General features: G+C 38.6%; 2 protein-coding genes and 1 pseudogene across 2 annotated transcripts in view; 2 read left to right on the top strand and 1 right to left on the bottom strand.

The window, feature by feature from the left end:
• The window catches only part of ART3 (ADP-ribosyltransferase 3), a 98,254-nt gene that overhangs the window by 45,057 nt on the left and 26,564 nt on the right, over nucleotides 1-26,633 (bottom strand). Inside the window, exons 2-3 of the mRNA XM_011966193.1 lie at nucleotides 15,380-15,459; nucleotides 14,829-14,862 (exon numbers count right to left, since the gene is read on the bottom strand). The gene's annotated coding sequence lies outside the window, so the exon portion shown is untranslated. The remainder of the gene's footprint in view (nucleotides 1-14,828; nucleotides 14,863-15,379; nucleotides 15,460-26,633) is intronic.
• Nucleotides 21,656-26,633, top strand: part of CXCL11 (chemokine (C-X-C motif) ligand 11) — a 7,994-nt gene continuing 3,016 nt past the window's right edge. Inside the window, exon 1 of the mRNA XM_011966197.1 lies at nucleotides 21,656-21,954. The gene's annotated coding sequence lies outside the window, so the exon portion shown is untranslated. The remainder of the gene's footprint in view (nucleotides 21,955-26,633) is intronic.
• LOC105529151 lies at nucleotides 25,967-26,275 on the top strand (annotated as a pseudogene).

The raw sequence follows: 26,633 nt of genomic DNA, 5'->3' as shown, positions 1-26,633 counted from the left end.
GCACATGATTCCTCACACTATGACATTCTGACATTGGGAAAAATTGTAGTTTGTTCCTTGTTCTGTTAGTTCTAGCTGTTAGTCTGGTCTCCAGCAATGGTGACGTTCAATTGCTAGCTCAGTAACTTAGTATTTTTTATAGATTTTGGGAAGCTGGTTGCTAAATTGCCTCATCATAGCCTCCTGGCACTGGGCATTCTAAAGACAAACAATTTCCATGCCCTCTCACCCTGTTCGGTGGCCCTCCCACAAACTCAAGATGCACTCCCTTGCCCTTGGTGGGCATCTTCTTACAGAAGATCATAAACTTGTTTGTACCCCAGTTACCTTCCCTAAGCCCAAGGGAAACCTAGGAATTCTATCATGACAACTTTGATTTTAGAAAACTGGAGAGGATCTTTTGTCCTTTCTCAATTCATTCTACTTTCTTATGTTCAACTTGTTAAATATAATGCTTTTTCTAAGAGACCTTAAAAATTCTCCAGTACGCCCAAGTGATGGTGGCAGCCACTCCAGTTGGCCTACCATCATCCCAGCTGTGGCAACAAGGTGTGGCCAGGGCTGCCTGTTCCACAGAGCAGGCAGGAGCCCTGCCCTTTTGGGCAGCAGTGCAATTGCTCAAACTATGGCAGCAGACTCAGGTATCCCTGTACTCTTGGGGACCTGGGAAGGCTCCCCCTGTCCTCACAAGCTCGGAAGTGCCTGCTCCCACTGCTTGGCTTCTCCCTGCTGTTGGCTCCCACTCCAATCTTGGAGCAAAGTCAGGCTGAGCCCAGGCATCATGAACAGTGGGAGGCAGAGGTGGAAGGGGGTGGGTCTCCAGTGAGGTCCCTCTGTCAGCTCAGGGAGGGCCTGAAGGCTGGGGGCCGGGTTGCCAGCTCCACTGACTGGGGTGGACACTGGTGCCTTTTCCAGGCCTGCCCATGACCACTCATGGCCAAACAGCATGCACTTCCTCTCCTCTGAGGCCCATAAATAGCTGGGCTCAGCCAGAGTTGAGCAGACGACAAGATGACCAGCAGCAGAGAGGAGCTACCCTCTCTGCTAATAGCTTCAGAGATCTGCAGAGACTGCCGAGCGACCTGCCTGCAGAGAGGAGCAGACCTCAGGATGACCAGAGAGCAGAGAGGAGGTGCCCTCTCCAGGGCCTTCTTCTTCCTCACCCTTCATTTGTCTTCTTCTTCTTCCTCACCCTTCATTTGTCTGCATACCTCATTCTTCCTGGACGCAGGACGAGAACTCGGGCAAAGGACCCACTGGCAACAGAGGTTTACAGGGGAAGAAAATCAACACCCCAAAGATCCTGTAACACAAGAAGTATGAAACGAAAAAATCTCTGCTGCTAAAGGATTCCCTGAAAATTACTACTGTGTTTCTAAACCCCTACATCAACCCCTTCTAGGGTTTCAGTCCAGAGGAGCCACAGGAGTCTGAATTCTCTTTTCTCCTTTTCTCCGTTCTAGAATCAGGTCTTCTAATCCCAATTCCTGTTAGGCATACTTCCTATGTGCTATTTCTTTTGCCTTTATCCTATGTTGATAATCCTATCTTGTTCTGGCATTATCAACCTTTTCCTTCCTTTAGACCACTAAGGATAATCTTAAAGGTTACTGGAGTACAGACAGACTTTATAAAGGGAATGAAACACATACCTATTTAGTAGTTTCAAAACAATGCATATTATCCCTACAACATTCAATATATAATGATTATATTGCTTTATTATATTTAATATATTGATGTTATATAATACAACATACTAGTATATGTATACATTATAATGTAATATATTATATTTGCGGACACATCCTACTGGTAGATTTTAGGTCTCTAGGCTTAAATTCTCAACTTTCTTTCCCCCATTGCAGTGAGAGACATGCATTCTCATCAAGTACAGGAGTCTCTATGACAATGATTTCAACAAGAGTGTGTGTGTGTGTGCATGTGTGTGTGTGTGTGTCTGTGTTGGAGGTTGTATCAGAGTGTGGGAGGTTCAAGAGGTCCTTGAATAAGGCCATTTCATTATAACATTAATGAGAAAAAAACCTGATTCTCAGCCAGGGCCACTGTCTGTGTGGAGCTTGCACATTCTCCCCATGTCTGTGTGGGTTTTCACTAGGGACTCTGGTTTCTTCCCACATCCCACAGATGGGCATGTTAGGAGAGAGGTTTGGAAATGAATGGATGAATACAAATTATTGTAAAATAAAAATTCCTAAAGCATACAATAATAATACAAATGCACAAGATTAAATGATTCAGTACAAAAGCACTCAGTGAGCCCGCCATATTTGTAATTGTTTGTTTTTGAACTTTGTGGTGGCAAGAGGTGCACCTCACAATTTTTGCTTTGCAAACACTCCCTCCTTGATTGAACTCACCACCACTATGGCTACCATTACTCACGCCTGTAATCCCAGCACTTTGGGAGGCCGAGGTGGGCAGATCACTTGAGCTCAGGAGTTCGAGACCAGCCTGGCCAACATGGTAAAACCCCGTTTCTACTAAAAATACAAAAGTTAGCCAGGCATGGTGGCAGGTGCCTGTAATCTCCGCTACTCAGGAGGCTGAGGCAGGAGAATCGCTTGAACCTGAGAGGTGGAGGTTGCCGTGAGCCATGATCTCGCCACCACACTCCAGCCTGGGCAACAGAGCGAGACCCTGTCTCAAAAAAAAAACCAATTTACTCAATATTCCAACTCCCATCTTTCTACCAACACTGATAATTGAAACAATATTGTTAGTATATTTTATAGCATCCACTTTCAATATTCTCTTTTTGGTACTCATTTTGTAGTAAGAGGACGTTAGCACTGATACCCTTCCCTTCATTTCCTTTCTGCCTTTCACCTCCCAATTTCCATCAGTAGTTCTTTTATCTTTATGTTGTCAAAATGTAATAACATTTGCTTTTTGTTCTGTAGCCATGCTTTCAGTACAGGTCTATTCTAAAATTAAAAATAAAAAAAATATGGTTTACTGCAAGTTTATTGCAATCAGGTGTATACTCTTTAGTATAAAGACAAGACAGAAGTTAGGATTTTATTTCCATCTCCGCTGTTTCAATGTCATGATCACTATTCACACTCAAAACATTTTTATGTCAAGATCAAATGAATGCTCCTTTCCCATACTCCACTAATCCCTTAAAATCGTGCCCCACTTTTTGTTTCTTTCATATTTAGATCACTAAAATTTTTTATTTTTCCTTTAGTTTCTGAGTGCCTTTTTTGGTGGTGATGGTAGTGGTGATCGTGGTGGTTGTTGGGAAAAGTAATATTTGTCTCCATCATATACCTAATGTGCTTCTATTTCCAATTCTATTGCTTGGAATCCATTTTGTTCTTATTCTTGAAGACCAATTCTAACCTGGACAAACTGCTCTCCAGGCCAACAACTAGAAGATTAAAAAATCTTTCAATGGAATCCCTAGGTACTTTTTCCATTTCTTGTATTCTACAGTGTTTTTTTTTTTTTAATTTAATTTTTGTCTCATGCTACTGTATCTACAGCTTTTTGATTTATCTTTGTTTTGTAGGAACATATTCTGAAAGTATTTCCTTAAAAAGGATGCATGGAAGATAAACACTTTCAGTGCTTTCATTTTTGAAATGTGAATCTGATGAACAGTTGGGATAGTATATAATTCTAGTTTCAAAATATTTTTTCCTCAGAACTTTGTATAATACATGAATCTCTAAAAGATTTGTATAAATTCAATGTTAATGCCAAAATTATTCTATTTTTCACTATCATTGTTTTAAACTAATTCTCAAGTGCAGGCTTTATAATACTTTTAACTTTCTTGTTTTTATGTTCTCCGTCTCTGTCAAATACATATAAATACATAACTACTTTATATATATACACACACACACACACACACACACACATATTACTACTTAAATATCTATTGGGAAATTCTCATCAAAGGAATATATATGGCACAACCAGAGAGACCTTATTGTAAGTCCATTTTCTAATTTTTTCAGCAAAATTCAGGATTTTTTCATATTTTCTTTTTGTGAATCTTGTCTTCCTAACTAGAGATTTAAGCTTCTTTTAATCTCATTTTAAACTCCTCATTTCTCTCCCCATTACTTCCAGCTTAAAATGGTATAAGTTACAGAGAATATATTCAAGATTTAGTTAAGAGAGATTTGCTCAGCAATGCTTTTAACTCTTTCTGAATTATATCTTGAATCTAGTATATACTTATTTCTAAATGTAATAAGTTTTTACAATGACTCATTCATTCATTACGTTTTATCTACAAATGTTTATCGAGCACCTACCACAGGCCAAGCACTATTCTAGGTGTTGGGATGTTATCAGTGAACAAAATAAAAATCCCTGCCTCCAGGAAGCTTACGTCCATCAAGTAGTAGAAAAAAAGGAGGAAGGCAATAAACAATGAAAATAATAAATTAGTAATTACGCAGTGAAAGAGATAAAGTAAGAATGAAGAAATGTGAAGTGTGGGGAGTTGGGGCACACTATAGTATTAAATAGAGTGATCAAGGTAGGCCTCACTGAGAGAGTGAATTTTAGCAAAAACCTGAAGAAGGTAAGGGACTTAAACAAGTGATTAGCTGCAGGAAAGTATTCCTTACAGAGAGAATAGCTGGAAGTGTATTGTTCAGTGGCCACTAGCCACCACATGTAGTTACTGTGCATTTGAAATGTGATTTGGTTTATAAAAACAAATTTTTAATTGCATTTAATTTAAATTTAAAAACTGATAATTGATTTATAGGAAAAATTTTAAGTATATTTGAAACAACTCAGGCATGTAAATCTATATTTCAACTATAAATTTTATAAAGTGTATATACAGATCAAGTATTTCTAATGGAAATTTCATATCCAAATGAGAAATGCTACTGCCTGTGTAAAATATTCACAGGATTTCAAACACATAGTATTTAAAAAATGGTGAAACATCCCATTAATATATATTTGGTTAAATAAGTTATTAAAATGATTTTCACTTCCTTCTTTTTGTCTTTTGATATGGAGCTACTAGAAAACTTAAAACTACATATGTGGCTCACATTTTGTTTATTTTGGACAACACCGAGTTAGAATACAGAGCCTGCCTATTATGCCTGAGGAAAACCAGGATGGCTCAGAGGTGACTGGGGCTGAGTGGGTTAAGTATAGAAAATAAGGTCAGAGAGGTAAAGGGTCCATGCCATATATGTCTTCATATACCTTTACTTTTTATCTATAGTAATAGCATAAATTATTATGATAGCACAAATTATCTATGATAATAGCAATGACTGAAATTACAAGGTTAAAGGCAGAATTGACATCTGCAACCACTATCTTTGCTGTGGGAAATTTCTAGGAAACCATTTGGCTCTATTAACTGTGCCTCTATCCGTACTGTAACATGGCACAGGTAGGATGGTGGTTAGAAAGGGATTATAGTTAAGCCTCATTAAAGTCCTGGCAGTGAGCAGGACTGAACAGTCTTCAAAGAGTAAATCTACCAAATTCCCATGATGCCAGGCCTAGAGAGACTCTAGCAGTGTCAAGCCAGATCCAGCCCAGTATTCCTTCTTTCATTTATTCTCCATATTCCTCTCGCACATTGTCTCCTTCCATTCAAGATTGCTTCTCCTCAAATATTTTAATCTGCATTTTTCTCCATATAAAAATCTATGTTGATTAACATAGATTTAAGAAGAAGAGTTTAAATGGGATGAAAAATGATCTACTGCTATTCATTTATCAGCTGTAAGATGTCCAGATGACCAAAACAGGACCTTCTGAATTGAGGACACAAAACCTAATTTTTGTTTTGTGTCCTCAGGTACACAGGACCTAATTTACTGATTGGAAAGGCCTTGTGGAAGTTATTCCTTCCTCAGTAGGAGGGAAAAAAAAGAAAGAAAAAGTTTTACTTTTAGCCCTGTACATTTCCTTTTTAAATGCAGGAAGGGGCACTATTAAGTAGGTGAGCATTTTACATAACATGAAGAATAAAGCAAAATTGTCCCTGGGTATGACTAATGTTGTAATTAAGAATTTAGTTATTCATAAGGAAGAGAGCTGCCTAACCAGGAACTTTTCTTTTTTTTTTTTTTTTTTGAGACAAAAGTCTGGCTCTGTGGCCCAGGCTGGAGTGCAGTGGCGTGATCTCGGCTCACTGCAAGCTCCGCCTCCCGGGTTCACGCCATTCTCCTGCCTCAGCCTCCCGTGTAGCTGGGACTACAGGCGCCGGCCACCGCACCCAGCTAATTTTTTGTATTTTTAGTAGAGACGGGGTTTCACCGTGTTAGCCAGGATGGTTTCGGCCTCCCAAAGTGCTGGGATTACAGGCGTGAGCCACTGCGCCTGGCCACAGGAACTTTTCTACCAGGCTGTAACACAAGCAGAAAATACTTTTCTGTTAAGCCACTGATATTTCAGCATTTTTGTGTTATAGCAGCTAGCACTGTCATAACTAACAGTTTTTTTTGAGGTTTAAAAGTTTATTTTACAACCATGTAATTGTACAAACGATATAAACAGAAGTCAGATAAAATCTTAGTACATATATAGTAATAAAGCATAAACTATTACAGAAAATTTGACACAAAGTTGTACATAAGTACTTATAAAGGCAATTAAGCTTCCCCGGTCTATGGGAATACAAAAGTTGCCAGCAATTAATTTACATTACAAAAAAGGAAAACCATTATTTATGCTATCGCAAAAGCAATACCCTTACAAGAAAAAACAATCTCCACTTGATATTAGTGATTTGAAAAACCTAGCGCATCTACAACTATTGTTTAATCAAAACTTTTCACTGACTCAACATTTGTCACTTAAATGCAGATGTAAAATAACCTTGCATGGCAAACATGTTTACTCTGTGCTAATGAAACTGTGAAACAGTTCCTCCTCTCAAGTTCACAGGCAAGTCAATCAATGATTGACTACAGAACAGACTGGTGGGTGTTACAAAAAAAGACCTGCCCAGGGGACCACTAGGGGTGGAGGAAGAACACCTGGGTCTCACTCACTGGGCACTTAGTGCTTTCAGTTTTATCTGTAAACCAGGGGACGACTACATTAATATTGTATGAATACACTGCTACTGGGAAAAGCATTCATTCAACAGATGCCCACTACATACTCTGTACCAGGTATTGTGTTAAGGGCTGAAACAGGGAAGGACAAGGCACATCCTACTGGGGCTTGCAGTGCGGGCAGGTGCTGAGCTAATGCACATACACAAGGGCCACACCGGAGCAAGGACTTGTCTCTCTGAATGAATAATCTCCGACATGGTAAAAGAGCTAACTGTATTTCAAAAGGTGAAACAAAACTTTTTTTGCTTTGTTATGGATGTTTCAAATTGATCAGGTGTTCAGGCCTGGAGTATGCATCAGAATTATCTGTGAAGCTCAGTAAAAGTGCTGATGCCAGAGCCCATTCAAAGCTTACTGCTTTAGAACCACTGGGGACCTGGCAGTTCTGATGTGCACACCTAGTCAAGAATCCTTTAAAGGCTGATAAAGTAATCTTGAAACAACTGTCAATGCAAAAGTGGATGCTCCTCATTAATAAGAACTCAAAAAATAAACTACAGCTAGTATAAGACTTGTTTTTTGTGCCTATAAAACCCATCCAAGTGTTAGAAAGCTACTTTCTAACTATAAAGTTCTATCCAAAAAGACTTGCAGTCAAAACACCGAGCCAAAAAAAAAAAAAAGGCACCACAGCACGGACCTCGACATGCAAAGGCCTACTATGTGCTGATATTGTAAGCAATCTGTGTGCATGTGTACATATGCATCTGTTTTCAGGGGAAGAAAAGCAGTTAAAGCCAATTAAGGTTATGAATTCTTGCTACTACTTTAATATTAAACCTTTAAGTGAAAATTGATTGAACACTATTACAAATGTGGCAAACTGACATAGCTGGTTTACTGCACAAACTTTAATGTCAAAGGGACTAGATCAGAGCTCCAGTCTCACTTATTGGACATATAACATTGTGCAGGTCACTTAACTTATCTGGGCCACAGTTCCTGCACCTCAGGAAAATGGAAGTAACTGCTTCATTTACAGAGCTATTAAATGAAAGAAATGAGAAAACTATAAACCAACATTGAAGCCTAAATTACTACTTAGTATTTATTTTAAAGTCTAGTACAATTGCAATGTTTTTAATAAAAAAACTCATTGATAGGTGAATTTTTACAATATATCTAGAAGCAGCATTTAATATTAAAAACTTAATTTTTGAAAGAGTACACAACCAGGCAGGGTGGAGTGGTTAATGACTGCAATCTTAACACTTTGGGAGGCCAAGATGGGAGGATCACCAGAGGCCAGGAGTTCGAGACCAGCCTGGTCAACACAGTGAGACCCCAACTGTTTTTTTTTTTTTTTTTTGAGACAGAGTTTCACTCGTCGCCCAGGCTGGAGTGTAATGGTACGATCTTGGCTCACTACAACCTCCACTTCCTGGGTTCAAATGATTGTTGTGTCGCAGCCTCCCAAAGTAGCTGGAATTACAGACGCCCGCTACCATGCCTAGCTAATTTTTTTGTATTTTCAGTAGAGACAGGGTTTTACCATGTTGGCCAGGTTGGTCTCGGACTCCTGACCTCAGGTGATCCACCCACCTCATCTTCCCAAAGTGCTGGGATCACAGGCGTGAGCCAGCATGCCTGGCCAATGCCATCTATTTAAAAAAGAAAGAAAAAGAGTACACAACCACAAAGCACTGGGCCAAATGCATTGTTTTCATGTTTGCAAGGATTTACCATAGAAATATTAGGTTGGTGCAAAAGTTAATTTCCAGACTGCGAATTTTAAATCATTGTAACGAGGCTCAAACTTAATTTTTTTTTTTTTTTTTTTTTTGAGACAGAGTCTGGCTCTGTTGCCCAGGCTGCAGTGCAGTGGCGCAATCTCGGCTCACTGCAAGCTCTGCTTCCCGGGTTCACACCATTCTCTTGCCTCAGCCTCCCGAGTAGCTGGGACTACAGGCGCCCACCACCACGCCCAGCTAATTTTTTGTATTTTTAGTAGAGATGGGATTTCACCGTGTTAGCCAGGATGGTCTCGATCTCCTGACCTCGTCATCCGCCCGCCTCGGCCTCCTAAAGTGCTGGGATTACAGGTGTGAGCCACTGCGTGTGGCCTCAAATATATTTTATTAATCAAAACAGGAACTATTACAATCAACACATTTTTGCCAATGAGAAATAAGTTTATTTATTCCGGTAGCATAAAAATCCTTGCTTCAGGATTCAAAGAACTCTTGGAAAGCATTTTCTGCATCCTGTTGAAGCGTTTTCCCTGCAAAAAGTTGTCAAGATGCTAGAAATGGTAGTCAGTTGCCAAGAGGTCAGGTGAATATGGTGGATGAGGCAAAACTTCACAGACCAATTCCTTTAACTTTTGAAGCGTTGGTTGTGCCACATGCAGTCAGGTGTTGTCATGGAGAATCGGGCCCTTTCTGTTGACCAATGCCGGCTGCAGGCCTTGCAGTTTTCGGTGCATCTTATCAATTTGCTGAGCATACTTCTCAGATGTAGTGGTTTCGCCAGGATTCAGAAAACTGTAGTGGATGAGACCGGCAGCAGACCACCAAACAGTGACCGTGACCTTTTTTGGTGCAAGTCTGGCTTTGGGAAGTGCTTTGGAGCTGCTTCTTGGTCCAACCACCGAGCTGGTTGTCGTATAAAATCCACTTTTCATTGCTCGTCAAAATCCGATTGAGAAATGGTTTGCTGTTGTTGCGTAGGATACAAGACTACACTTCAAAACGATAGTTTTGATTTTCGCTTAGCTCACGAAGCACCCACTTATCAAACTTTTTTACTTTTCCAATTTGCTTCAAATGCCGAATGACCCTAATGACTGTAGAATAGTAAATGCTGAGTTCTTCTGTTATTTTTCATGTAGTTCGATGATTACTCTCAATTGGTTATTGTCAACTTCCCACAGCCCACCATCACGTTCCTCATCTTCAAGGCTCTCTTCTCCTTTGCAAAACTTCTTAAGCCACCACTGCACTGTATGTTTGTTAGCAATTCCTGGGCCAAATGTGTCTAACATCATTAGACAAAAAGCATAGTCCAATACAACCCCCACTTCCGACCTACAGATGCTCTGCTGAGCGGCTGGGCGAATCTGTCCCGCCAGTCAGGGCCCGGCTTCTTGCATCAACAGACACTCTGCGACCCTTCCAGAAGCCTCGGCTAAGCGGGAGGCCAGGGTGGAGGCCACCACTGCGAGCACGGTCCCCACCCAGCCGCGAGGAGCTCGCGGTTCCCCCAACTAACACAGTTTTAATGGCATTCTTGTGATAGCTCACAATTATATATCTTATTATTTTTATTTTTATTTCTTTTCTTTCCTTTTTCTTTTTTTCTTTTTTTTCTTTTTTTAGGCAGAATCTTGCTCCGTTATCCAGGCTGGAGTGCAGTGGCATGATCTCAGCTCACTGCAACCTCCGCCTCCTAGGTTCAAGCAATTCTGGTGCCTCAGTCTCCCAAGTAGCCCAGCTAATCTTTGTATTTTTAGTAGAGACGGAGTTTTGCCATATTGGCCAGTTGAGCTTGAGCTCCTGACAAGTGATTCGCCTGCCTCAGCCTCTCAAAGTGCTGGGATTACAGGCATGAGCCACCATGCCGGCCTATCTTATTTTTTTTCTGTCTCCACTATCCATCCTTCTTTTCCTCAAAAGTAAACCTCTTACCTTTCATTTCCTTCATTATCTACCTCCTCATCTTTGTGAATTTATCTCTCTTTCTACTTTGTCTCCACTAAGGCTACCAATTTATTTATCTTCTGTCCTTAAGAGCTGCAAAGATTCTTCCTTGATAAGCTTCCTTCAACTAAATGGAAACAAAAACTTGTTCCTTGCTCCTCCTTAATTGCCATTTCCATTCATTTTCAAACATGTGACCTAACATGCCACAGCAGGGACTCTGGATATAGGTGATGTTTAAGTCTCTGCAAAATGGTGGATCATTTTTAAATGCTTAGCAATAATGATAATTTATAACAATTTATAGATATCCTTTATTAACTACTTAATTACACACAAGGCACTGTACATTTTATATTGATTAAACTATAGTTCTCATAATAAACCTAAAAAAATGTTATTAACTTTTTTCCCAAGGTTGGAAACCCCCAAGAAGTAACTATCATCAGAACATAAGTCAAATTTAAAAGAAAACTAAAGATACTTAATGCTTTTTAATGTAAGCTCACTCTTTCTGGAACAGGAAATCTTAGCTTTTAAAAAATAGGAAGCAAAACTAAAAGGGGTAATCCCTCTTGCAGATAAGAACATGAGACCATCATCCATAATGACTTTCTCTTCTGAAGTAACTCTTTAGTGAGTTCCTGTCTACTCCTACTCCAAATACCAAACTCAAATGCTCTCTTCTTAGCATTTACATAAAACCGACAAAAGGCTACCCTCAAACTATTCCAGAAACATTGCCATCTAAAATTGCCCTTTAGGGAAAGAGACTCCAGAAATTCGTGCAGAAATCCACTTCAGTGGTTCACAATCCTTATTCTTCGGCATTCTTCTCATTTACTCTTTAAACCAACATTTACTGAGCCCCTAACTAAAGTGACAATTCAGTTGAAAACTGAAGAAGTAGGAGTTAGGGAAACAAAGAAAGGAGGGCCTTCGAGTCAGATAAAAAAGTATGTACAAGGTACTGATGGCATACATAGCACATGTTCAAGAAAATGCAAGCCATTTAATACAGCTGGACAGCATGGTATGTTTTAAGGAACACAATGAGTTGGGGAGGAAAGCGGAATCAGATCATAAAGAGCCTTGTGTGCAATGCTTAGAAATTGGAACTTTACTGAAATGGCAATGGGAAACCATGAAGTAGAGGAGAAACATAATCTGATTGAAAAGGTCACTTTCATAGAACACAAGAATGAGTTACCAAGACATTTTAACCAGAGGCAGGAAGATGTGTTGGGAGATTACCTGAGAAATCCAAGTGAGAAGTGGTGGAAGCTTGACCTAAATCAGTGATAAACTCCAAATCAAAACGATTTGGTATCAATTATATAGAGTAGGGATGTGTAGAGAAATAGCATATGAGAAAAAGAGTTTATACTGACCCCCAGATTTCTGGCTAAGGAGTCTGAATGGTTAGGAGCAACATCAAGAAAAAAATATGAGCAGGTTTTAGGGAAAAGAGTTTCATCTCAATGTAACGAGTCTGAGGTCCCAGCCAGATACTGTAGAGAAGCTATTCAATAGGCAACTGACTATAGTTCATAGAAAGATCTGAGATAGTAATTTAAATTTGAGAGTCATTAGCTGCAATAGTTTGTTACTGTTGCTGTGGCAAATTATCATGACTTAGTGGCTTAAAATAATACACATTTCTTATCTTAAAGTTCCCAAATCATAAGCCTAACATAGATCTCTGTAGGCTAAAATCAAGGTGTTGACAGGGCTAAGTTACTTTCTGAGGGTCTAAAAGAGAATCAATTTTTTTGCTCATTCAGGTTGTTAGCAGAATGCAGTTCCTTGAAGACTTAAGATTGAGACTTGTGTTTCCCTGTTGGCTGTCAGCTGAGGGTTATTCACAGACTCCAGAGGCCACCCACATTCCTTGGTGTGTGGTCCTCTTTCTCCATCTTCAAAGCCAACAACAGCAAGTGGAATCTCTCTCATACTCAAATACCTCCTGCCTCTTCCCCTGCGTCTCTCTGACTGACTGCTCTGTCTTCCTCTTCCACTTTTAAGTGCCCATGTTATACACTGGGTCCACCCAATATATATATATATATATATATGTATTTTGAGGTCCATAAGTATAAGTCCAGTGTTCCTTTTGCCATGTAATATAACATATTCACAGATTCCAGGAATTAGGGCATGGAAATCTTTGGGGAATAATTATTCTGCCTACCATGTTAGCCAATAGGTGTGTAAGCTTGCAGATAGAGAGCATAATACCCTAAAGAACACTAGCATTTAGGTGCAGAGAGAGGTAAGATTCCAAGAAGGAGATTGAGAAGGAGAATAAGAAGCCTCAAGAAAAGAGATTTTCATGAGGCTTTCATGAGAGAGAAAACAGTTGATTGTCACAGGCCAGAAGAAATCAAACTGATACGAAATAAAAAGGGTTCTTTGGGTTTGGTTATATATTACCAATGTACTTACGATATCAGTAACTTAATCAGTAACTTATGATTCCACAATATTCCACAACAGTATTATGTTCCAAAATAGAAAAATATCTGACATCAGTAGGTTAAGAAGAAAACAGGACAAAGGCTTGAATTTGGGGTATCTTATATGTTAATTAGACTTTATAAGCCAAGAACTAAGGAAATGAGTCTATTAAGACCTGACTCCATGCCAGGCAACAGGGTGAGATGGAAGATAAATCAGACAAGGTTCCTTGCCCTGGAGGGACCTCTCAGGCTGAACAATGACTCTCACCATTTAACATCTATAGGAAAGTAGGTTCTGATTTCCTAACCAGTGACTCACAAACAGATTTCTTCCATATAAACCCACAACATCCTCTTTGCTAATTTTATGTGTTAGTGTTAAATATCTAACTTATATTTGGCCAGTGGTTTATTCTGTATTCTTCATCTCTGTCGGACATGTACGAACTTGATAGTTCTCCAACTTGTGTTTATAAAGTTTGCCTGCTTTTTCTCTTAAGTAAATCCTCCTGTGCTTAACGCTACTAAACTTTACTAATTCATTTCTCTAAATTGTCAGAGTCACTTGTTACTTCAATTGAGTTGTCCATACAAATTGGGATTGCCTGAATATGTAATGAGAGTACTGAAAGTACATTTCTTTTTCCTTTAAGGTACCTACAAGGAGAAAAATCAGTTGAGAACATATTTAAGCAAAAAGCCACTTAATTACAGGTTTTTTTAAGTTAAAGAAAGAAGAAAGGTTCAATTCACAGCCTTTTAAATGCAAGACCAAGAAATAAACTTTTAAAAATAAATTTTACAGATTTTTTTTTTAAAAAATTCAATTCCATATTATAGTCAATCAAAAAGTAAAGATACAGAAAAGGACTGGAGAGGCAAGTAAAGCTTACGCAAAAAAAAAAAAGAAAAAAAGAAAAAGAAAAAAAAAAAAAACAAGAGAAAATAACGAGAAGACAGCAAGAAAACAAAACTGATCTTTGGACCTTCCAAAGCAAATATCTGCTATTAGATTCTTCCCCTGCCCCACCAATCCAAAGGCAACCGAAAAGTCTGTTAAATTAAGTTTAGCCTAAAGCTGTCTCTTTATACAGCTTAAGTTCAATCTAAAGGTTTCTCCATACCTTGTGAACTATAACCTAAAGGTTTCTTCATACACAGTGAACTGTAACCTAACTGGATGTGTAAACAGACTGTAATCTACTCTTGTGCCAATCACTAAGTTTCGGCCAATCAAGGGCAGCCAACTATTCAAACTATGCTCAGATAAGGCAAACTTCAAACTGTAATCAATCCAGCTGTTTCTGTACCTCACTTCCATTTTCTCTTCATCACTTTCCTTTTTCTATCCATACTCTTCTTTCACCACACAGCAGCTCTGGAGCCTCTCTATTCTGTTTCAGGGGCTGCCCGATTCACAAATCATTCTTTGCTCAATTAAGCTCTACTAAATTTAATTTGTCTAAGGTTTTTCTTTTAACAAGCCACAATTCCTGCTGTTTACAAATTTTAATTCAACGCACAGAAAAAAAAAATGCCCTAACTATGGAACGAAAGACAAGCTGCTTCTGCAGCAAAGGCTACAGGCTTGTGTTTGTGTGTATGTGTATAAATAGATAGGAAATTCTTGTTACTTTTCTCACCTCTTAAATATTGGTTTTCTTTTTTCTTTTTGGCCTAGGAAACAGAAAGATAGAAATGAGTATATCTAAACATATGAATCAGCAGTGATTCCTAGAATTATAAAGCTTACTGAGGCAGTAACTGTCAATATATGCATTTTTATCAACTTTCTATTTAACTCAAAGTCAGTCTTCCTTTACAGCAACCAGTACCTTGTGAAACTTTACACCTCTGGCAATTTAAGGAAGCTCAGTCTCTACATTAGGTACACTAATCAGACCAAACTCAAGCAATTCATTCAGACTCTCAAAGGTCTAATATATAGTAATTCACGTCGTACTCTTTCTTCAATTTTAAAGACTACAAACAAAGCCATTGTTACAACAGCTGGCAGTTTTTGAGTTAAAAAATGTAATTTCAATAGTAAAATGAAAAAAGCATTCATACTAATCAAAGTACTCAGGAGAGCAACTGCAGAATTTGGTTAAATTCCGAATGAAGTTTGAGTCTACTTAATCATTCTGTACTTAATCATAACATAGTAGTTATGAGCAATTAGCACTTTACTCGCAGACTTTGACCAATCAGATGGGATTCCCTAGTTTCCAACACAGTTGCTATCTACAATTGTTAGCACGCCATGAGAAGATTCTGAAGAGAGACTAAAACACGGCCATAGCATAGCTTTGAATATTGCAAATTAAAACCAAAGTGAGTTGCCTTCCTATCAATGTTCGAAAGTAAGTTCTTCCTTGAAGGATTAAAAGAAAAGCCAAAAACTTGTAACAGAGATTGCTTCAGAGAAGAGTATAACTGAATCTTTTTAAACTATGTGCATATATAGCACATTGAAAGCCAGTACGCTGTAATTGATTTCTGGATCCAAAGTGCTTCAGTTCAAATCCCAACTCAGCCACTTTCTAGCTATGTGACCAATTCACAGCCATGTGACATTGGACATGCTTCTTACCTCTCTGTATCTAGGTCTCCTCATATGACAAATGGAGATAACAGCAGTTCCCCTCACAGGGTTGTTGAAAGGAACCAGAATTAATAGATGCAGAGTACATGTGGTAAATAGGAAGCACTATGTAAGTGTTACATGGCATTATTTTTTAACTTTTTATTTTGAGTTAATATTAGATTTACAGAAAACAGTACAGATAGTACCTTTATTTCCTTCACTCCTCTTCCCCTAATGTTAACATCTTTTATGACCACAGTACAATTATCTAGAACAGGAAATGAACATTGGTACTTGGAACCAATTGGAACATTGGAATATTGTTAACTAAACTTTAGACCTTATTTTAATTTCACCAATTTTGCCACTGATGTCCTTTTTCTAGGTTCCTATCAGAACCCACATTGCATTTAGTTATTTCTCCTAAGTCTCATCCAACCTGTAAGGTATTTCCTAGTAGATGGCAAATGTAATAAAATAATCAAGGTAAACATCACTAATAATAACACATAACAATATTATGAACCCTGATACAACATACTGAAAAGAAAACATAATTTTGTAGTTTTCATGCCAAAAATACAAAACCTTATTCCAATTATGAGAAAATATCAGATAAGACAAATTGAGGGATATTTGATAAAATAATTAATCAATGCTCTTCAAAAGTGTCACTATTATTTTTCAAACTTTTTAAAGAATAGTAAATAATCTTAATAAATATGTGTAAGCCATGATAAAATACTAAAGTATGGCTAACTCTTCTTTAATTCTAATTGATAGGTGATTCCCCTCTTATTAGTGGAAACTAATTCAAAAGTTCATTTGATAACCCACTGTTTTCTACCAAGATTTTTCTCATGATACTTAGAATCTGTATTTCAAGTTCATTATGAGGAAACTATTTTAGCAGGCTAGCCTAGAAATCTAATCTAGTATGTATTTTTTTTCTAGAGAGAAAAGTATTCTAAATCTCAACATGAGATGTCAGGAATACATTTATTTCTCCTCCTCAGACTTATAGGCAACAGGAACTTTGCACCTTTCCTGGTCTCTTCGCACACATCGTCCACTCCCACCCCATCCTCCCATTACTCTGATGCTATTAAGCTGTAATGCTGCTTCTTGGCAATTTCCAGGTCTGCTGCCCCCTTATTCTAAACCTGCAACTCTTTTTCTCTTCCCCTAACCCTTGATTCCTGGCTTTTAAGACCTATTTTTGGAGTCCTTAGTTTTAGAATATCTACACAGGCCTCTCTGACTTTCCAGACTCAGCTTTGGGCTCTGCATATTCATCAGATTCTGGGAAGACCCCACAGGTAGAGGTAAAAAGTCTCCCTCCATTCATTTAACCCTTAGAAGCTTGACCTACTAACTGGGCTAATCCCTGGCATCCTTGCAAAAATGTAAACTCAAACTTCAAGGGTTCTGGAAGGAAAGGGACCTAGAATGAGCAGAGAGATAACACTTAGGGTTACTGGGACTCTAGAAAATTATTTAGAACAAAAGCTAAAGAAGGAGAAAGGCAGTGGGGTAGAGGGATGGCACTGAGGGAGCAGCACTGTCACTGAAGTCTTAAAGTAGTTTCACTGCCTCCTTCTCTATCCTTTCCTGTTTCCACAAGACCTTCATCTGGTATAAATCCTTAGGGACAGGAGTTGACCTGCTGGCTACCTATTGCACTGACATCAGTTACTGCCTCAGATCAGAGATTCTGTTTATCACAGCTAAATGCAGAAAAGAGCACAGGCTTCTCCCTTTTTATCCAGTCCCTGGAATAAACATTGGCTGTTCTGAAATTTTCTTTTTTTTTTTTTTTTTTAAACACAGTCTCGCTCTGTCGCCCAGACTCGAGTGTAGTGGCACGATCTTGGCTCACTGCAACCTCTGCCTCCCGGGTTCAGGCAATTCTCCTGCCTTAGCCTCCCAAGTAGTTGGGACTACAGGCGCCCGCCACCACGCCCGGCTAATTTTTGTATTTTTAGTAGAGACGGGGTTTCACCATATTGGCCAGGCTGGTCTTGAACTCCTGACCTTGTGATCCGCCTGCCTCGGCCTCCCAAAGTGCTAGGATTACAGGCGTGAGCCACTGTGCCCAGCCTATTCTGAAATTTTCTAAGGGTTACTATTACAAATCACAATGGGGAAATAGAGGATAAACTTTACCAACAAAATACAAGTTTTAACAAGTCTCACAATAAGCATTCTCCTGTTACTCAGTGAAATGTAAATTAAATGGGGCTCTAGACACCTTCTCTAGCTTTCTTAATTGCTTTCTCACCAGGACCGTCAGATATTATTTATCCCAAATTGTTCCACATTTAGTCTTCTGCTCTAATCTTCTTTTGCATTTTCTATTTTCCAGGGAGGCTTGGGTCTGGGAGTTACACTGTCAGACCTTTGAGACACCTTTCACTCCCGTTTCATCCCAGAAAGGAATTCCTGTGTTTTTCATTGCTGCTGTCCCCCGACCCCGCTTCTTAACTAAATGTAAAAAGTAACATTCCAGGCAATTAAATTTGGTTAGAGATAAAACAAATAATATTTATATACTGTGCTTTGCCAGGTTGAAAAAAGAGACAATTAATAGCTGTTTTTTAAAATAACTCTTCTACCAAAAAGGTAGAGAAACACTGTTTTCTTTTCAGAAGAGGAACGGTAGATCAAACTCTTAATTAATTTATAAGAAAATGACAGAGCCGTAGTTAATAAATCAGGTATAGCTTAAATGTTTCAGGAAGACTCCTCCTGTGCAATAAATTTAATTAAGCCAATGAGAAACGATTCAATTCCAGTAACAAGATAGAGATAACCTGTATGTGATCAGCATGAATAGGCAGAGTTAAAAAGCAAAGTAAATTGAACTACCAGTAACTACTTTTCAAATCCTTAACCACTGGAAACTAAAGCTTATTTCTTCTTTTTATGCTCAACTTTCAGGGAACAAATAACTGCCTTTCCTTTAACATCAGAAATTTGGTACACACCAGCTGGGCGCAAGGGCTCATGTCTATAATCCCAGCATTTTGGGAGGCCGAGGCAGGTAGATGGCTTAAGACCAGGAGTTTGAGACCAGCCTTGCTAACATGGTGAAACCCCGTCTCTACTAAAAATACAAAAATTAGCCTGGTGCAGTGGCACAGGCCTGTAATCCTAGCAACTTGGGAGGCTGAGGCACGAGAATTGCTTGAATCTGGGAGGCAGGAGTTGCAGCAAGCCGAGATCGTGCCCCTGCACTCCAGCCTGGGTGACAGAGCAAGACTCTTTTTTTTTTTTAAAAAAAAAAAAAAAGAGATAAGAAAAAAGAAATTGGGTACATACATGTTTTCACTTATAAGTGGGAGCTAAATAATGTGTACACATAGACATAGAGTATGGAATGATAGACAATGGAGACTTGGAAGGGTTGGGGGTGGTGGATGATGACAAACTACTTAATGGGTACAATGTACATTATTCTGGTGATGGATACACTAGAAGCCCTAATTTCACCACTATGCAATATATCAATGTAACAAAATTATATTTGTATCCCCCAAATGTATACTGACAAGGAAAGGTAGATGGCCACCAGTGGCACTCTCAAGCATGAGAAGGTCCATATGGTGATAGGGTAGTCACTAAAAACTTGCCCTTCTTTTGTGCATGCACTTGAGACTGCAATGTTTGGGGTAGCAAATATCAAGGATGAAGTCATCCTTATAAAATGTGAGCGCTGTTATATCTCATTCTCAAATACCAGACTACATTAGCAGAATACAACCTTTGGAAATCTCTTCTTATGTCAAAGTCCCAGAAAGAGATAAAGCATATTGGCCAGGCTGGTCTCGAAATCCTGACCTCAGGTGATCTGCCTACCTAAGCCTCCCAAAGTGCTGGGATTACAGGCATGAGTATGGTGAAACCCTGTCTCTAATAAAAATACAAAAAAAATTAGCTGAGCGTGGTGGCAGGTGCCCGTAATCCCAGCTACTTGGCAGGCTGAGGCTGGAGAAAGGCTTGAACCCAGCAGGCGGAGGTTGCAGTGAGCTGAGATCGCGCCATTGCACTCCACTCCAGCCCTGGCAGCAAGAGTGAAACTCTGTCTCAAAAAAAAAAAAAAAAAAAGAGATACAACATAAACTCAGAAACATCCTTATTTAAAATTCATTGTCAGCCAGGTACAGTGGCTTATGCCAGTAATCCCAGCACTTTGGGAGGCTGAGGTGGGAAGACCACGTGGGCCCAGGAATTCAAGACCAGCCTGGGCAACATGGTGAAACCCCATCTCTACCAGAAATACAAAAACATTAGCTGGCTGTGGAGGTGTGTTCCCATAGTCCCAGCTACTCAGGAGGCTGAGGTGGGAAGATGATTTGTGCCTGGGAGGCAGATGCTGCGGACAGCTGAGATCGCGCCATTGTACTCCAGCCTGGGCGATAGAGCAGGTCTAAAACAAAAATTCATCGTCATTTTGAAGCTCTTTTCAGTGGCAATAAAACATTCACTATTCCTCAATGTCTTAATGGTTTGAATGTTATTTATACAATTTACTCCAAGTTTTGGGGGAAAAAATAGAGCCCTACCCAGTGCCTAATGGCTACCTTGAATATAGCCTGCAGAATCTGTCTAATTTCTGGGACAGGTATTTTAATAATAATATAAGAAACTCACAGTAGTATTCTATTTAAGAGCTCTCAAAAAAAAAAAAAATCCACTGGCAGCTCCCTAAATTCATTGGCATGCCTAAGTCCCTGTATAAAAGAACATCAGGTACTATACTACTGTACTTTTAAGAATTTAGGATTCTACATTAATCTGTTCAGTCTATCTAAATTATTTTAGGTGCCTATTACATGCCTGGCAACCTCTTCCCTAGGAGTGAGTCACCTGCCTTCTAACACTCAAAACAGGATTCTTTTAAATCATACTCGTTTATAATAAATGGAAACATTAGTATCCATTTGTAACCCACTTTTCACTAACTTAACTGAACAAAATATCCTTGATACTACCTTTTTTCCTTTTGTCAGGCAATATATTATTCAGAGACCTGGTGAATGGTGAGTTGGAAATTATTTTCAAATAGCTTACATTAATCTCTTCTAACTTGGAAACATTTTAAAATTCTACATTAATTGGCTAATTTGGGAGCATTAATAAAATTTCAGAAGAATCACAGATTACAGATTGTTTAAGCTGAAAGAGTGATTACTTATGGAAACTGGTATTCCATCATTTCCTGGGATGCTCCTACGTCTTTAAATTAAAAGCAAAGCTTATTTTAGTGGGTGAACCTGGGAAAATAAAATAAAATAGTCCAATTCTGGAAACAACAAAAAAGGTCAACACTACTAAGAACACAGAGAATGTATCTGATCTTTTCTGCATTTAATCAAAGAAAAAGAGCAATGAGATATAATGACTTAGAGAAGGAAGAAAGCAACTAGGGAAATTTACAGGAGTTTGACAGTTATCTCTCTGCCTCTCCAACCTCAGCTTTAGTTTAAAATAAGTATGGAGTCAGCATATAATACATGCCAAATGAATAACTAGACCTTCACTGTCCAATATGGTAGCCACTAAACACATATTATCAAGCATCTGAAATGTAGCTAGTTCAATTTGAAGACTTAGTAATAAAAGGTAAAATATTTCATTTAATATTTTTATATCCATGTTGATTACACATTGAAATGATAATATATTTTTGTGCTTAATTATAGAAAATATATTTAAATTAATTTCATCTGTTTCTTTTTACTTTCTAAATGTGGCTATCAGAATATTTAAAATTATGTACATGCGTTGCATTATATTTCTACTGGATAAAGTTAGAAAAGACAGTAATTTCTACAAAGTATAAAGGACAAGAAGACACCACGGTGTAATGAAAAAGACTTCAAGACATCAAGACTAAAAGGAAGGAAAGGATTCAAAAGAGAGGAAAATGCATTCCATGCTAGAAAAACCGTATTATACAAATATAAAAAATAGGGATCTCTCAGGCTCACCAGATGAGGAGATGCTGTGAAAGAAGGTAATCTTCCTCATGTGATGTCAGAGAGTATAGAGCCAGAACAAGTCACAATCCTGAAGACACGTCTGACCCCACACATCTACAGAGCCAGCAGAAATCAGGCAGACTAACTTCTACAATAAGGCAGAAGGTTCTGAAATTTGCAACACACGGAAAGAACTTGGTGAGTTTTGTTCACTGTTCTATCTCTAATACCCAAAAGAGTGCCAGACATGTGACAGACATCTAAAATAAACATTTGCTGAATGAATGAGTAAATGAACAAATGAACTACTATAGAAAAGAGTAGTGCTTTCCAGGAAACTCTAAGGCAGGAACAACTGGCAGGAAGAGCAGTAAAGAGAGAGAGAGAGTGTTATAGAAGGAGAAAGCAACCATATTAGCACCTGCTAAAGCCTAATTAGGCTTACTTAGTGGTTCAAGGAGATGAAGTGAAAAGGTTACAACACAAAACCAATCCCTCTCCTTACTCTGCATAATCTTGGATCTATCACCTGAAGAAGTGAAGAACTAAATAAACCTCCCTCAGTTTTCAAACTAATTTAGCTCTGAGGAAAAGCAGACAAAGATGTGTCTACATGGGCAAGGGATAGCCCCCTCCTCTAGGGTCATACACAAGCAGCAGCCACTGTGAGGAAGATTATGCAGTAGTCTTCCTCACAGAGGAAAAGGAAGAATTTTTTTTTCTCCCTGTCTTCTCCTCTGTCTCCTTCTGAAGTATCTTTATAGTCCCTGACACATGGTGGGGCAGCGTGGGGGAACCTGATATAGTCTGATATAGCACTTATTAGGTGAAATGTGTGTGTGTGTGTGTGTGTGTGTGTATCCAGTGTATGTGTGTATCCATCCAGAGGGAAGAAAACTAAAATAGTGGTCATCTCTGGTGGTAAGGTTCTTCTTATTACATATGTTCTAATGTTTAGCTTTTTGTTTTTTTGAGACGGAGTCTCACTGTGTCACCTAGGCTGGAGTGCAGTGACGCAATCTTGGCTGGCTGCAACTTCCACCTCCTGGGTTCAAGCGATTCTCCTGCCTCAACCTTGCAAGTAGCTGGAATTACAGGCATGCACCACCACACCCAGCTAATTTTTGTATTTTTAGAAGAGATAGGGTTTCACCATGTTGGCCAGGCTGGTCTCGAACTCCTGACCTCAAGTGATCCGCCTGCCTCGGTCTCCCAAACTGCTGGGATTACAGGCGTGAGCCACCATGCCCAGCTCTAATTTTTTTTTTAATATATCAGATATTACCTTTGCAGTAAGGAAGAAAATAAAACACTAGAAAATAAAATACAGTAGCCCCCTCGTTATCCTTGGGGGATACGTTCCAGGACTCCCAGCAGAGTACTGAAGGAGAAAATTGTGATCCACAGTTTTTCTACACCACTAAGTAGTAATTCACACGTGAAGGCAAAAGGAAGAGTTTAGTCATGTTTTATGTAAATTTGAATTATGTCTATTTTCTATTTAAAATAGTATAATGTAAAAATATGTTTAATAATATCAATTTCCAGGGTCTTTTAAAAAAATTAATTAAGAATCCTTATTTAAGAAATTCTCTTACACCAAAGCTATATGACAACACAACTTTAGCTAGTAAGCAGAAATACTCACTATTGTCTGTATTATTTGAACTATGCTATTGCATTCATGCACTTTCTGTAAGTGATTTTTATGATTAGTGTGCTATTTTTATATTCATGGCTATTATAATTTAAAATATTTTTATATGCTATAACAATGTCAACTAATCTTTTATTAAGTGGTTGTGTTTGTGTTAATGCTGAAAAACAGCTGAAAACAAGCTAGATGTGGTATGCCAATTCAGAAAAGGACACTGATAATAGTAATAGCAGTTAATACATTTCAAGTGCCACATATTTTTCTAAATGGTTAATATGCATTACCTCTTTTAATACCTAGTTTATAACAGCCCTATGAAAAAGGGGGTTGAGACCAGCCTGGCCAACATGGTGAAACCCCGTCTCTACTAAAAATATAAAAATTGGCTGGGCGTGGTGACACATGCCTGTAATCCCAGCTACTTGGGAGGCTGAAGCAGGAGAATCGCTTGAACGCAGGAAGCAGAGGTTGCAGTAAGCCGACATCACGCCACTGCACTACAGCCTGGGTGACACAGAGAAACGCCATCTCAAAAGGAAAAAAAAAAAAAAGGTACTATTATTATCCCCAGTCTATAGATGAGCAAACAGCCTCAAAAAGTTTAGGTAACTTGTTCATAAATAATTGAATGTGGGCTGGGCACAGTGGCTCACGCCGGTAATCTCAGCACTTTGGGAGGCTGAGGCGGCAGGATCACCTGAGGTTAGGAGTTCGAGACCAGCCTGGCCAACATGGCAAAACACCATCTCTACTAAAACTATAAAAATTAGCCAGGCGTGGTGGTGCACACCTGTAATCCCAGCTGCTTGGGAGGCTGAGGCAGGAGAATCGCTTGCATCCAGGAGGCAGAGGCTGTGGTGAGCCGAGATCACACCACTGCACTCTAGCCTGGGCTACAGAGCAAGAATCCATCCATCTCAAAAATAAATAAATAATCGAGTGTGGATTTGAACACAGACTGACTTCAGAGCCTCCCCTATTAACTATGCTCTACTGTGTTTCTAATGCTGAGAAAATGAAAAGCAACATTAAAAAATAATAGCAGATAAGGATTTATGAGCTCTACAAACACATTCCTTTTACTTTACCCATATTCCTAAGGAAAAATTAGTCTCTATTTACATATGTTAAATGAATTAATGGAAAAGAGGGAAAGAATATTCCAGTTACTTGGAAATTAATTAAAATACACTAGGCCCCCACCTTATCTTTGGGGGATATATTCCAAGACCCCAATGAATGCCTGAAACTGCAGATAGTACTGAGCCCTGTATGTATTGTAGTTTTTTCTATACATATATACCTATAAGAAAGTTTGATTTATACATTAGCCACAGTAACAGCATCAATAGTAATATATAGAACAATTACAACAGTATTCTGTAATAAAGTTAAGTGACTGTGTAGTCTCTCTTCAAATATCTTACTGTACTATACTCACTCTTCTAGTGATGCTGTGAGATGATAAAATGTCTATGTGATGGGATGAAGTCATGGAGCAAGATGATGTGAGATTTCATCATGCTACTCAGAAAAGTGCACAATTTAAAACTTACGAATTATTTCTAGAATTTCTCATTTAATGGGTGACTACTGTAAAGACTTTCAGAGGTTTTAAAGATTAGTCATGGTTGTTAAAGAATTGAAATGCAGGATTATATCTAAATAAATATATAATTTAAAGATAAAACACAAATGATAATTCTCAAAAAAAAGTTGAATAAGATAAAATAATAATCTAAAAGTAATAAACCAGCTATAAATTCCCAGATTATACCAATTTTATTGGTAAAACTAGGAAATAGGAGAAAAATTCTTGAAAGAAAGTTACAGTGATTTTCTCATGTTACAAAGATAGGAGCTAAAAAAATATTATTGATGGTTGACGTGAATAATTAGAAAAATTCAAGTAAAAATCTTTTTAAAGAATTTTAAGAATATCAAAATGTAAAACAGTGTATTCCTTTCAAATTACTTAAGGAAGGCCAAGCACCGTGACTCATCCCAGTAATCCTAGCACTTTGGGAGACCAAGGCAGGAGGACTGCTTGAGGCCAGAAGTTCAGGGCTGCAGTGAGCTGTGATTGTGCCACTCGACTCCAGAATGGTGACAGAGTAAGACGCATCTCATTAAAAAAAAAAAAAAATGCTTCAAAAAGTTAAATAAAACGTATTTAAAGTTAGAAAGAAATCAAAGAAAACAAAAAGAATCAGCAAGGAAGCATTTTAAAAATTACAGATTACCAGTTAAACAGTAAATGTATTTTATTAAGCTTACCCATTAGAAAGCTCCTTGGATATGATTTTCTTAAATGTCTACAAGTGACACACTTAAAACAAAGATTTAGGAAGCTTAACAGGAAAAGATAAAGACAAAAAAAGATAGGAATTACATCAAAGTAGAATCTCAGAGGTAAAACTATCACATGAGGAAAGAGGATCACTTTTTTTTATGATCCCTAACACAACTCATACAACTTCACGTACTAAGTAACAGTGCTAAAATATTTATAAAGTAGTTTTCCGCCATGGCCACCATTGGAGGGCAGAAGCCATGACTCTGTACTACCCTATAGTGGGCCTCAATAAGGGCCACAAGGTGACCAAGAACGTGAGCAAGCCCAGGCACAACCACCGTGGGCGCCTGACCAAACACACTAAGTTTGTGTGGGACATGATCCCAGAGGTGTGTGGCTTCACCCCTAACGAGTGGCGTGGCATGGAGTTACTGAAGGTCTCCAAGGTCAAACGGGCCCTCAAATTCATCAAGAAAAGGGTAGGGACAATCATCTGCCCCAAGAGAAGGCAGGAGGAGCTGAGCAACGTCCTGACCGCCATGAGGAAAGCAGCTGCGAAGGACTGAGCCCCCTGCCATCTGCCTGTAATAAAAGCTTCGCAGAATAAAATAATTATAAAATAAAATAATTAAATTAAATTAAATTTAAAAATAAAAGCAAAACAAAATAAATAAAATATATAAAGTAAAAATTGTTTAAAATGCAAAACAATATGGACATAAATACAGAAGCACAGGGAAACTTCTTTAGGCACTCATTTACAGGCAAAAATATGAAAAGGTCATCTGGTGTCAAATAATATAGGCCTTATCTATCATAAGAGTTTGAACTGGGCCGGGCGCGGTGGCTCAAGCCTGTAATCCCAGCACTTTGGGAGGCCGAGACGGGCGGATCACGAGGTCAGGAGATCGAGACCATCCTGGC

The sequence above is a fragment of the Mandrillus leucophaeus genome, unplaced genomic scaffold (assembly GCF_000951045.1).
Source record: "Mandrillus leucophaeus isolate KB7577 unplaced genomic scaffold, Mleu.le_1.0 Scaffold75, whole genome shotgun sequence".
NCBI lineage: Eukaryota > Metazoa > Chordata > Mammalia > Primates > Cercopithecidae > Mandrillus > Mandrillus leucophaeus.
Note: the sequence above shows the minus strand (reverse complement) of the source record. Positions and strands in the feature narration are given on the sequence as shown.